This window comes from Candoia aspera, chromosome 2 (genome assembly GCF_035149785.1).
Source record: "Candoia aspera isolate rCanAsp1 chromosome 2, rCanAsp1.hap2, whole genome shotgun sequence".
NCBI lineage: Eukaryota > Metazoa > Chordata > Lepidosauria > Squamata > Boidae > Candoia > Candoia aspera.
In genome coordinates, this window is record NC_086154.1 from 174124163 (window position 1) to 174137309 (window position 13147).

The 13147-nt window shown below is 39.2% G+C and overlaps 1 protein-coding gene across 1 annotated transcript in view; it reads right to left on the reverse strand.

Moving 5' to 3' along the window:
• The window catches only part of LOC134491277 (PH and SEC7 domain-containing protein 3-like), a 163742-nt gene that overhangs the window by 72031 nt on the left and 78564 nt on the right, over window positions 1-13147 (reverse strand). The gene's annotated exons all lie outside the window — the stretch shown is intronic.

Here is a 13147-nt window from a genome sequence, read left to right on the forward strand (position 1 = left end):
GGGATATGTAACTGCTTTGGTTTATTTTGAAGTGGGATAAGGGTTGAAGAATGTTCATCTGGTTTGCTTTAAGGATTTGATTGATGCTATTTGCCTTTAAAGATTTGGATTTACTGTCTTGAATTGGTTTTTTATGGGTTTTTCAAGATTATAATTACTAAAACTGTTGTATTAGGGTTAAAGAAAGTTTATCTGGTTATAATTATTAAAATTGCTGTAGTATTAAATATAATAGTAAATAAGCTTTTTAATTTGATTTTTATTATAGTAGAAATGTATAGAATAGTGGAAGGAATGGATTCATTAAGTATGTTTTACTTTTCGGAGGGGAGAGAGAGGGCTAAGGTTTATATGAAATTCTCTTTTTTTATTTTAATAAAAGGGGGAGGAGTAACTGTACTTAGTGATTTTTATTAAGTGTTGAAATGGAATGATTTATATAAATAATGTGGTGTTTTGGGTTTAATTTAGAGTAAGAGATTAATAATTGAAATTTTGTATATCCTTGCTGTTTAAAGTCAGAAGCCACATCTTTTGTAAAATTGAAAAAAAATTCTCTTTTGTGTTTCTGCACTTTAGTTTTTTTCTTTTTTGTAGTTCTTCTTAAATCTAATAAAATTTATTACAAAAAAAAAGCGAGCTGGATGGTATACAAGTTTAATAAATTGTTGTTTTTGTTGTTGTTCCCAATCTGGTCCTTCAGGTCTTCCAACAATGCACCCATTGCTGCTGTAACTGTCCACATATACCTTGCTGTTGGTTGTCCTCTTCTTCTCTTTCCTTCCACCTTTCCTAGCACAATCAAGTTCTCCAGAGATGTAGGTCTTCACCTAATGTGTCCAAAGTATTATAATTTGGGCCTGGTCACTTGTGTTTCGAGTGAGAACTCTGGGTTGATTTGGAACTAGACTATAAAAGAGCTATTTAGTCAATATAGCCTTCTACGAATCTCAGTAAGCATTTGAAGCTAATACTAGCCATGACTACACTGGGCTTCCAGAGTCCATTTACAAAACTCAGTGGCTGTAGATTACCTCCAGAATATCACTTGCTAGGAATTCTAACAGACAGGTATTACAGAATTCATGTCCATCTTATGGGATTCCCATAATGTGTCTGGATAGCCACTGATTTTTAACCTGACTTTTATTTATTGAAAATAAAATTTATTCATTCATTCATTCATTCATTTAAAAACTACTTGAACTTGGATACCACCAATTTCAGCAAGCTGACTCATGACAGCTTACAGCAAAAAAAACATCCACCATAAGCAACAATAAAAAAGAGTATTGTTTGCCAATTCCGTAAAATTGAAAGCAAAACCACAACAGCAACCATCAAAAAAGGGAAATAGAACATCTTTTTTTAAAAAAATAGTTGCAACTACATTGAAAAACTAAGCTCTATATCCAGAATTATAGCTAATACAGGCACCAGCCATATGCCTAAATTAGTAACTTGCTCCAGAAATTAATCTGGTACATCAAAGTCCTTTCTAACTATTGTTTTTCCTAGATCAGAAACTCTTAAGACCCTCTGCTATTATTCAGGGCAGAGGTAACTGTCATTTTCAGCAGAGACCTGTATAAATTGCTATAATGAGGGTTGCTCATGTATCTGCACTCAAGGACTCTCACACACACAGCTTGTTCATCTTCCTCCAGACAAACCTGAGTACAGGGTTATAGAGGAAGGAAACAGCAATGCAGGTTTGTCATCCCCTACCCCAACAACCTTGCTTACCAGTCTCTGTGTTTTCCTTTGTGGGAAAGTGTAGCTTTTGAGCAGGATAATTGGATGAGGAAATGTCCCCTTTCCCTTCCAGGCCTGTTTCCCACTGCTGTTAGTAACACAGCTATGTGTTCCCTACCAGCCAGATGATCCAGACCGGCAAACTTGCAAGATAGAGGTAGTTCTTCCCATGGGCCCATGGGCCGCAGTCCCATAAGCCCCCTGCTCTTGTGTTTGGACTCCTGTGGATACGAGAACAGATCCGCCAAAGATCTTATGGCCCACCCCCATGAGATTACGTATGCCCCACTGAAAATGCTGCTTTCTAAAACAGGTGTTTGCGCAGCAGCCTTCTCATTGAGGACTGCAATATAGCAAGTATATGACTGCATCTTGCTCACTTCCGCCATCAGGCGTCTGAAATAAATGGACTATATCAAACACAGTGTTACTAATATCACTTTAATCAATGGTTTGTTTTTCAATGTCTGGGGGAGGGGGAAGACCATGACAGGTAGAAAATGAGGAGCCAAACAAATCTTTAATTAAAGTGCTAGGGAATGACAGCAAAATAAGATAAATACCACTCTGTAATTTCCAAAAGGAAATTGCCAGAGAGGGAGAACAGCAAGGGCAAGCTCTCGTAGCAGTTAAGAAAATGAACTGGCTAACAACAATTTGCTTCAAAGCAGGATCCGCATTCCACTGGAAACCCAGACTTCAAGGTTTAGATGGTATAACTCACTGCTAATATTGCCTCATAACGTGCTGAGAATAACCACCGATCTGTCCACATTAAATTTTTATTTCCTCTCTACTTGGACATAACTCTCTCCTGCACTAAAAATATTTTAGTATCTCTGAGGTTCTTTCCTTGCCAGATGTATTTTGACAAGCAACCCAAACAAACAAATCCCCCTAAAGTTTTTTGTTTGGTTTATAAGCTCGTTGCAATGGATGGTCTTGAAAATTTAGGCTGGGGTTGGGACAGGGGGAAGTGTGTGTGTCCCAATGACACAGTATATTCTAATCCTTGGTGACAATCCCAATCAGTTGTGCTAGCAGTTAATAAGTGTTAACAGTGAAGGGGACATATGTCTTCCCCTAAAGACATTTTGAGTTCAGAGAGAATCACTGAAAAATTCAAAGGCATTTGGTACAAACCACAATGACCAACATAACAACAACAACAACAAAATATGCACTATGATGTCACAAAACAAATCCCAGCCTTTTGTACTTGCATCCCAAGTATGTAAATCATGCAGTTTGCGTCATGACATCTCCCTTGAGGGTCCATGTGGGTTTATGGAAACCTTTGGCAACTTACATTTCCTATTATCTCAGTGCTTCTCCAAATTTAACAATAAACTGGGCAAAGACTTTTCTCCGAGTCACAAGTTGACTTTTAAAACGATGAAATAACATTAAAGGCTTAGAATGAATCTGTCTGATCCCAATGCATTGTACTATATTTTTCATCTGCTTGAAGCTCAAAATTTCAGTGAGACATAACGTTGGCAGACACTGAGACTTCAGAGACTTGAAAGGACAATGAATTTTCGAAGTTGATTCTAGTTCATATTCAGTTGTTTTTCCAGTATGATTCCTGCTCAGGTGAGTAAACTTTTTGTAAATGTTTTGAACATTTGAAATGATTCAATTCCATTTCACATGGGAAATTTTAAAAATAGCTTCCTCTATTAAGATGACTCATGTGTGAAGTTAATGCTAGATGATTAACTATATTAGATATTTTCAAAAGCTATCAGGAAACTGAAACTTAAAGAAAACAGAAAAAGGAAACAGGGAAGAACACTGTATACAGTCTCATATATTACAAAAGTGAAAACAGGATCTTCTTTTTTTTAAAAAAAAAGCACTCACATGCTGACCTTTAACTCAAGTATTAAAAAAGAAGGCTTCAAACTAGAAATGTACATAATCCTCATGTTAACACTGTATAAACAAATGGAAACTTTATTTAAATTAGTTTTTTTTTTCAAAAAAAATGAGCATATGCATCAACAGACTAAATTATTTGACTTAAGTGAAGAAGCAGTGGAAGAAAGGGGATCCAAATGCTAAGTTTGGAGGAAAATATTGAGCATCTTTTTTTAGATAAAAAGAAGCAGTACAGTCTAAATTCTCCCTTTGTTGCTCCCTACAAAAACATAGTGATGTCTACCAATGCCTTACTCTTCAATGCCTTTCAAACATTACCCTACAGAAAAAGAAGTCATATCTAAATTACTGAAGGCAGCTCCTGCTTTGGTTATCATAATCGAAGATTACTGCGCATTTTCTCCTCCAATTCAGTTCATCTGGTTGTTTCTCTAAATGCATCCATTATGTTTGCAGGGGAAGCTACTTGTAGAAAAGGCAATTTTTAAAGATGTTATGAGGCCTAAATTGGAGACTAGAGGCCTTTTCATAGATAAAGATTATGCTACAGCCTAACTCTTTGGAGCAGGCTAGGATCTCATTTATTGATGATTTAATTAAAATAACCTATTAAAAATTAGGGCATCAGGGAGCTTGGTAGGAACACAGTGAGTTACCCATGATTGAAGCCTACAGCATCACTACGAAGTGCATCCCAAGGATCAATATTGTTAGAACAAGTGCAAACTGCACTGATGGTTAAGCCCACATTTATTTATAAGATGGGGTGAAACCAAAGCATGGAATGGATGTCAGGCATGTATATTTGCACAAATTTGCTCCAGTACAGTTACAGCCTTGGAGCCAAGGCAGATCTCTGTCTATGTACTTTGGCATCAACCAAACAAAATTTCCCCATGTTTTAAGTGGAAAAATAGGTATACAGAACTATCAGTTGGGAATGTTAAAAAGGGTAGACCTATTTATTTATTTATTTAGGTTTGCCTAAGGCAGCAAACCCCAGCTAACCAAATAACAAATGAGATAAAAATAATGCAGTTACAATATGACAAGCACAATAAAATAATGAGAGTATCATGTAAATAGAGAATAAGTTGGAATAAATACAGAGCAGTGTTATAGCAACAGCCAACTATAATTAGTAAAAAAAACCTGATGAATAACAAAGTTTTAAACAAGTGGCATAAGGTGGCAGACAATGAAGCTGATCCCCACTACAGTAAATGTTGGAAGCAATCCTCGGCAAAGAATCCAGTCTTCACGCATAGTGCTATATTGCAGAAAACCAGTCATTGAAATGCTATTTATCATAGATGAATTTACAGCTGAGTGTATCTAATGTACGTTTTGCTGCATAAGACTTGGTCCTCTTGCTCCTGAGTAGGAGTAACAAAGAGTTAATTGGTTTTAAGACCAAGAGGGAATCTGGCTGCAACAGCATGTCTTAGCTGGCTGCTTTTTATTTCTGTTCTTGCAAGCTGTGCCGCTCCAGGCAGCGATACAGCTACCGTTTCTGAAAACAGTTGCCTCCTGCGATTGCCAAGCCCACTAAACCATCTCTGGATACAGAAAAAAAATACAGCCCTTCGAAGTCAAGGGTAGAAGTTGTGAAGGACAGCTCAGCTCACCCCCAGTGCAGGCACTGAATGGAAATTCATCTAAATTGGGAATTACAGTAATTCCAACATCCTAAATCATTCTTGCTCCATTTAACAGGAATCAGTCGTTCTGCTTTGTTGCTCTCGGTGTCTGAATTCCCCTGCAGATCACCTACGCAGACTTAGAGATCTCGTCTTCAAACTCAACTTTTTCATGAAGCCTTTATCCCACATTACCTTCCCTTTTCCAAGTGTTTTTTTCCCATCTTGCATCCCTTATTGTAAAGCTGCTTAAGTGCATTCATCCCTATTAGAGCATAGCTCTATCTTGGCTAGTTTGCTTATGAAACTTGGCAAAATGGCACGAGCACTGAGGACACTGTTTCAATAATAAACAACCATTTCAGCCTAGATGTGTCTGGGTACAAACAGTGCCAGGGCATCCAAACACACAACGAAGCACATGCTGGTATGATGTAATCCTGGGACTTCCAAGGATGCAGTAAAGTCTAGATGGTCAAATTATGCTTTTGCTAATCCTAGCGCAAACACTTTTGCCGAATCTGATGCTCTAAGGACAATTAATGATGGCATTAAACATAACGAAGGTAAGGTTTCCGTGCATGAGCAATGTCTGCTGTCCAACTTCAAATCTCAAACAAGAATCCTGCCTTTAACCAAAGTTCCTATTAGTGCCAACACCTAATTTCAACTATGACCGGGGAAAGGAATTTATACCATGAGTAAAGGCAAATAACAGTATGATTCCCTTCCATTCCCAATTATTTAACTAAGAAAAATGATGAGGTAGCTTTTAACTAACTGTTGAAAAGAATTCTGAGTTTGCATCTGCCCCAGTTCATACATATGCATTTAAATTACACATAATTAGTCTCACAGTTGCTCTGTCTCTCACAAGCAGACATATAGCTTCGAGTTTAGGTATAAACATTGTCATTTTTCTCACAAGCTGCCATCACATGCCTTCCGTCTTAGACACAGGATGTTCCTTTCCTCTCAGTTTGTTGCTTAATATAAACTAAACTCTTTCACCCCACCAGTGCAATAGATTCCCGCTCTTAAAAAGTACTGTATATAAATTTGCATGCACTAGGTAGGTCTATAAAATGTACACAGACCTTGAAGCATGTGGTTTGCATACTCCACACGTAAGGATGCGCAATCTAGTCTTAGGAAACGCACAAATACGCCATTGCTCATGATACCAAAACTCCAGCATAGCAAGATTCTGTATATTACTGCCTTATGCTGACGTGCACATAACTATTAGAGAAAGAGTATTGCATGTGTAAAATACAATTATATCAAGGAAACGTTCTTTATTTTCGGATGTAAGTGCATCAAAAAATTTTATATCGGAGAAAAATCAACATAAACAGATGGTTAAAAGTCCTCTTGTGTTTTTTGAGAAGACAAATGTAAAAACATCTTACTTCTTTTAGTCCTTTTTGGTATATTAAAGCGAATTTTATTTTACTGCTTAATAAAAGGCAGTATTTGCCTATCTCTTGAGATTTTAGGTGTGTTTTGGAAATAAAAATGCCATGTGAGGGTAGAGTATTCAGAGCTACCTACACATATTATATGCTGTGTAGTTTTGTCATAACCGTGCGTGCTTTGCACTTGCTAAGCATATGCCACTAGCAGCGTGTGGTTTGAGATAACTTCCTGAAGTACCCGATGTACTCGTCTTGAATCCACTGAAGATTCTACTGTTCTAAGGAGAGCTAATTTTAAAAGCACAGAAATAAAGCAGGGGGGCTGAATGCAAAAGTACAAAGAGGAGATTATATCAGATTTTGAAAATGGGACAGTGTGGGACAATTTATTTATTTATTTTTATATATCAAATTTATTCACCGCCCATCTCACTCAGAGAGCCACCTTGGGCAGTTTCAAGAAAGGTCTGTGTGTGTGTGTGTGTGTGTGTGTGTGTGTGGTGTCTCCCCAAGTCAGTCTTGACTCCTGGTGACTACACAGATAAGTCCCTGCAGTTTTCTTGGCAGGGATGTTCAGAAGTGGTTTGCCATTGCCTTCTTCCTAGGGCTGAAAGAAAGCGACTGGCCCAAAGTCACCCAGCCGGCTTTGTGCCCAAAGTGGGACTAGAACTCACAGTCTCCCAGTTTCTAGCCTGGTGCCTTCAATCACAGCATCAAACTGGTTCTCATATGCCTGCCACCCTGAAGGCAGCAAAGAAGTAATGTTTTTATATATATATATATGTGTGTGTGTGTGTGTGTGTGTGTCTGTCTCAGTATATAGCAGGTATGTATGTTTGTCTCTCATCCCTTTCCCACCTCTGCCTAAGTGCCCACTTGAAAAGACCAAGAATTCAGACTTTAACCCTGACTGATATGGACCACCATCAGCCATTCTAAACGGCCTAATTTAACAATGTTATCAGACACATGCAAATGGGGGAGAACAACACAAAGCTCCAACTGTTAGTTGAAATGCAGAAATGCAGAAGAGAGGGCACCAATTTTCTGCCAGGGAATTAAAAGTGCTCAGCTATATGGGTTTGATGTTACATTCATTATAACCTATTGAACCACTTCGACGTATCAAATACCATTATTCCTAACTAATTTTAGAAGAGGCTCCTCCATTTTTCTCTCAATGACTATAGTAAGCATGCTGATAGCTTCTCAATATGACCAGGACAACCTTGTGTTATTAATTTTGGGAGGAACCACAGACTGTACTTTCATTTTGATGTAACCTAGTTTGGTGAAAACCCCCCAAAGAGAAAGACGGAACAAACTATGATTCAGATATACAATCCAATCTTCCTTTTTCATTTTATTATTAATTACTGATGGTGAGTTTCTTTGGTCCTAGAGGAGAGAACACAGTTCAAGTGAAAGGTCTCCATTATCACAGCAGCAATGCCATCTGGTGGTCCAATTATAAACTGAATCCAATATGAACCACTGGGAAAAGCAGGAGTTGAAAGTCCAGCACATATTTTGGAGCCCCTTTCCCATCTCTTTTAGGAAGTCATGATTCACACACTTGCTTCTATTAAACTTTGTGAAAAATGCCTTTTAGAAGAGGTAATACACATCTGTTAGCAAATCACTTGCAGGCATGCCACAAGAGAATTTAAAAGCATCGCAGCTGGATTACTGTATACCTAAAATTTATCTAGCCCACATTCTGCTTCCTACATGGCCAACTCCTTGGAAGCGTAAGCGTACTTGTAGAAGTAGGATTTGAGGGCAACGGTCCTTTCCCACCATTGCTTTCCAGCTGCTAATATTTAGACCACATATTCTGTCTGATCCAGGAGGGAGCATACAGCTTTCAGAACTAGCAGATAGTCAGTGAATCTACCCAATCCCCTTTTCAAAGCTGTCTAAATTGATATCCATCACCAACTCCTGGAGCAATTAATTCTAGAAATTAGCAATGGTGGCGCTGCGGGTTAAACCGCTGAGCTGCCGATCGGAAGGTCGGTGGTTCGAAACCGCGCGGCGGGGTGAGCTCCCGTTGCTCGTCCCAGCTCCTGCTCACCTAGCAGTTCGAAAACATGCAAATGTGAGTAGATCAATAGGTACCGCTTCGGCAGGAAGGTAACGGCGTTCCGTGTCGTCATGCTGGCCACATGACCCGGAAGTGTCTACGGACAACGCCGGCTCTAAGGCTTAGAAACGGAGATGAGCACCGCCCCCTAGAGTCGGACACGACTGGACTTTACGTCAAGGGAAACCTTTACCTTTACCTATATGATCACTATATCCCTGAATCACTATATCCCTGAATCTTTACACATCTGATTCTGAACATTGACCTTCTATTGAGGCTTCTCGGGAAAGCTGCAGTTTGAGATACATGAGGAAGGAACAGAGAGAATTTGGATTAAGGGTATTTTTTGCAACAAATATAATGTGAGAAACCCCAGGCCATGTATGAAAAACTCACGTTCCAATAATGCACATCAATACTGTAGTTTGTCTTTACGGTATACCGCCAGTGCCACAGCTTCTTAGAGCCCATGAAACCAGCTTGGGAAGCAGCCAAATAAAATCTCCCCCGTTACTGTCAAGAGCCATAAAGTTCACATGAGCAGAGGGCTTAGTTTCTTCTCCAGGTTTAGATATCATAGTGAGTTTCCTCATCCAAAGAAGCCTCCAGTTTACCCAGATTAACGTAAGAAGGACCAAGACAGTGAAGGACTTGGTAGAGAAAATAAACGTTACAATGTCACAGGCATAGATCCTTCTCATTTCCTTTCAGAAGAGAATCAGAGAACATGCAAAGGGAATTATTATTTTCTAGTAGCCAGAGATCTGACGGAACATCATTTCTTTACCTCATAGCATACATGCAGAGCTGTATACATGAAGGAATAATCTTTATTCCAGGTGCAGGAACTGGGAAATACTGGTCAATTCATTTAAAACAGCTAGAAGGATGGCAGCACTATTCTGGATTCAGTCATTAAAAAGATCAATCTGCTAAAAGAAAAATATTCATCTGGAAGAGAGGAATGAAGAGGAAGCTTCCCTTTATTACATTAGTGGGATGCCTATAGACAGCTAGAGATTGATCCAGTCAGTGAGAGCCAGGAATTAGAAATTCTGAGGCCATTCCACTGCACCTCTCTGAGATACTACTATAAATTAGCTGATTTCTCAATGTTAAGCAAAGTTAATTTGGTCACAAACAACCACAGCCAATATCCTTCAAGAATTCTCATATTGCTGCAGTAGGCCAAAAGTCAAGCAAAAAATTGAGAATCCAGGGAGGGAAGTAGGAGACCAAGCCAGTAACCTGAATTTAAGACTGAGCCTTCTGAGAACACAGAGATGAATACATCTCAAATGAATTTGTGCTGCCTGAGAGCTAGCAGCAGATATTCATTTTTTTGTTTATTCGTTCAGTCGCTTCCGACTCTTTGTGACTTCATGGACCAGCCCACGCCAGAGCTTCCTGTCGGTCGTCAACACCCCCAGCTCCCCCAGGGACGAGTCCGTCACCTCTAGAATATCATCCATCCACCTTGCCCTTGGTCGGCCCCTCTTCCTTTTGCCCTCTGCTCTCCCTAGCATCAGCATCTTCTCCAGGGTGTCCTGTCTTCTCATTATGTGGCCAAAGTATTTCAGTTTTGCCTTTAATATCATTCCCTCAAGCGAGCAGTCTGGCTTTATTTCCTGGAGGATGGACTGGTTTGATCTTCTGGCAGTCCAAGGCACTCTCAGAATTTTCCTCCAACACCACAGTTCAAAAGCATTAATCTTCCTTCTCTCAGCCTTCCTTATGGTCCAGCTCTCGCAGCCATATGTTACTACAGGGAACACCATTGCTTTAACTATGCGGACCTTTGTTGTCAGTATTCATATAAGCGGTAATTTAACATTTACATGGATGAAGAAAAAAAAATGAAACCTTAAACAAGACCATAAGTACATCCCATTTATTTTTGGTGCAGCTGCAAGCACTTACCAAAAAAAAAAAAAAAGTCTGGACATTTATAACCAGGTTACCTGACGGAACGTCTTCTCCCCATTGTTTCTACCCATCCAATCCAATCCAGCAGGATGGGCATGCTCTGGGTCCCGTCAGCCAAGGAATGTCGGCTGGCGGGGATCAGGAGGCATGCATCTTCTGCTGTAGTGCCTGCCCTCTGAAACATCCTCCCTACAGAGATTAGGATGGCCGTGACCCTGTTGGCCTTTTGTAATGCCTTGGAGTCTGGAGTCTGGGGTCCCAAGTGTGTAATGGGCCCCATTTCCTGGTTATGTTAATATCTATGGATTGTAATATTTTTCTCAGCTGCTATATGTATTTAATTTTAGTACCGTGAGTGTAATTCAGTTTTTAACTGATTTTATGATTGTTCACCACCCAGAGTCACTTCTTTGAGATGGGCGGCCATACAACTGAATGAATGAATGAATGAATGAATGAATGAATGAATGAATGAAGTCTTATGTTATTTCCAAGGCCTTCAGAAAAAGTCCTCATCTGAAGTAACATCAAGTACCTCAGAATCAGCCATTTGGTAGAATTCAGGGGCAAAAGCTTCTATTGAATCTAAGGGAACTAAAGCATTGTTAGAAATCTCCAGAATTAAAAGGCCTATATTTTGAAGGAAGTTTTAGTACTTCATAGAAGACCACCCTCAATCTACCATTAAGTACTGTAAGCCATATCACTGAAAAGTAAACATGAGATGCTCCTATCCACCCCAATCCAAGGCATAATCCTGCCTGACAAATCATATTCTGATGCCTCTGGCACTCCAGGAAGCAGAAATCTAGTGGCAGGATCTCCACAAACTATTTTTTTTTCTCACCAAGTACTGTGGCATCATCCCATGTTTCCCATGTCTATTAGCAGGCCATCACTGTTGCCAAACAAAGGCCAAATAATCCACCAATATTACTTTTGGCCTCTGAACACATTACAGCTCACTGATGAGAAACCTGCCCTTTTGGTGTTACTGCTGGCAAACAGACCATGGTGACCAGCTCTACTGTACATTTATGGTAATTCATTTGTATAAGCAATTTGATATGGATATCGAGGTAGTACAGTAGAACTCTAACAGTGCTTAGGATAAAGACCCTTTGTCTAAAGCAGCTTTTTCAAACCACGTTTTGAGGATTGCAGAAGTTTCTTAGAAGTTCAGCCAAGTTTCCAAGAAAGGCAAGTTATCTGCCACAACAGATCATCAAATTCAATCCGGTAAGAGGGGAAAATGAACGCTCCTTAATTCACATGGAATGACAGTGAACCATCCAACACCTTGTGTGATCCAAGTATTCCTCCTAGAATATGCCCCAGAATTTTCTGCAACATGCAAAGGGGCATATGATTCAGAGATTTTCCAGTAGGCAAGTAAAGCAAAAATGATTCCTCCAAGGAGGACAACTTAGAAACCACTGCATTACAGAAACAGATTTTTGAGACAGACCAGACTTGTTACATAGAACTCATTTCCCACCCATCTTCCAAGAAGGTCAAGCCAACTTCCAGGGAATGTCCAGGTATTTTATTCTCCCAGCCCTGCTGGGAGAATAAATGCATCACCATATTTTGGTGCAGTGCAGCTGCACCAAAAATAAATGGGATGTACTTATGGTCTTGTTTAAGGTTTCATTTTTTATTTCTTCATCCGTGTAAATGTTAAATTAGCACTTATACAAATATCTGCTGCTAGCTCTCAGCCAGCACAAATGCATCTGACATGTATTTGAGAACAGAAGGCTCATTCTTGAATTCAGGTTACTTGGATCACACAAGGTGTTGGATGGTCCATCCTCTAGGCCGTGACCAGAACAGTTTCAGAAACAGGAAGATTTTATTGTATGTACTCTAAGTCTGTTTTCTAGCAAGCATAGAAAGCATATAAGATGCCCTCTAATTCTTTGATTCTAACTACATATTTTATTTTATTGAGGGGGCATATTAAAAAGATGATAAATTCAGCATATATCTGCTTTTGCTGATGTTAACATAATTTTAGGCCATAGCTTTCTGTACAACAAAATGTGATTTAAATTGTTTCTTTCATGGCAAACCAAATGCACTAACAATTAGCACTTCACTTCCCACACAAGTGAATCAGACAAAAGAAAAAGAAATGTTCACATTAGCATCCGCAATGGAAAATGTTCAGTCACCTAGGCCCAAACTTTACCAATTATTCAGAATCAGGTACTGGAACAAATTGAGGGAATTCACATACACAAGTGGGGAAAAGCTGTATTTGTGTGTCATATAGTGTTTCCTGATCTCAAATTATATCTTCCATTCAAATATAAAAACCCAAAGGCACCTTTCTCAAGAAGCTCTCTTAAAAAAAAAAAAACTATTACCATACATATTCAGCAGAGAAGTCAGCTTTATCAGAAGTCTGATAAAAAAACCCAGCCAGTTTC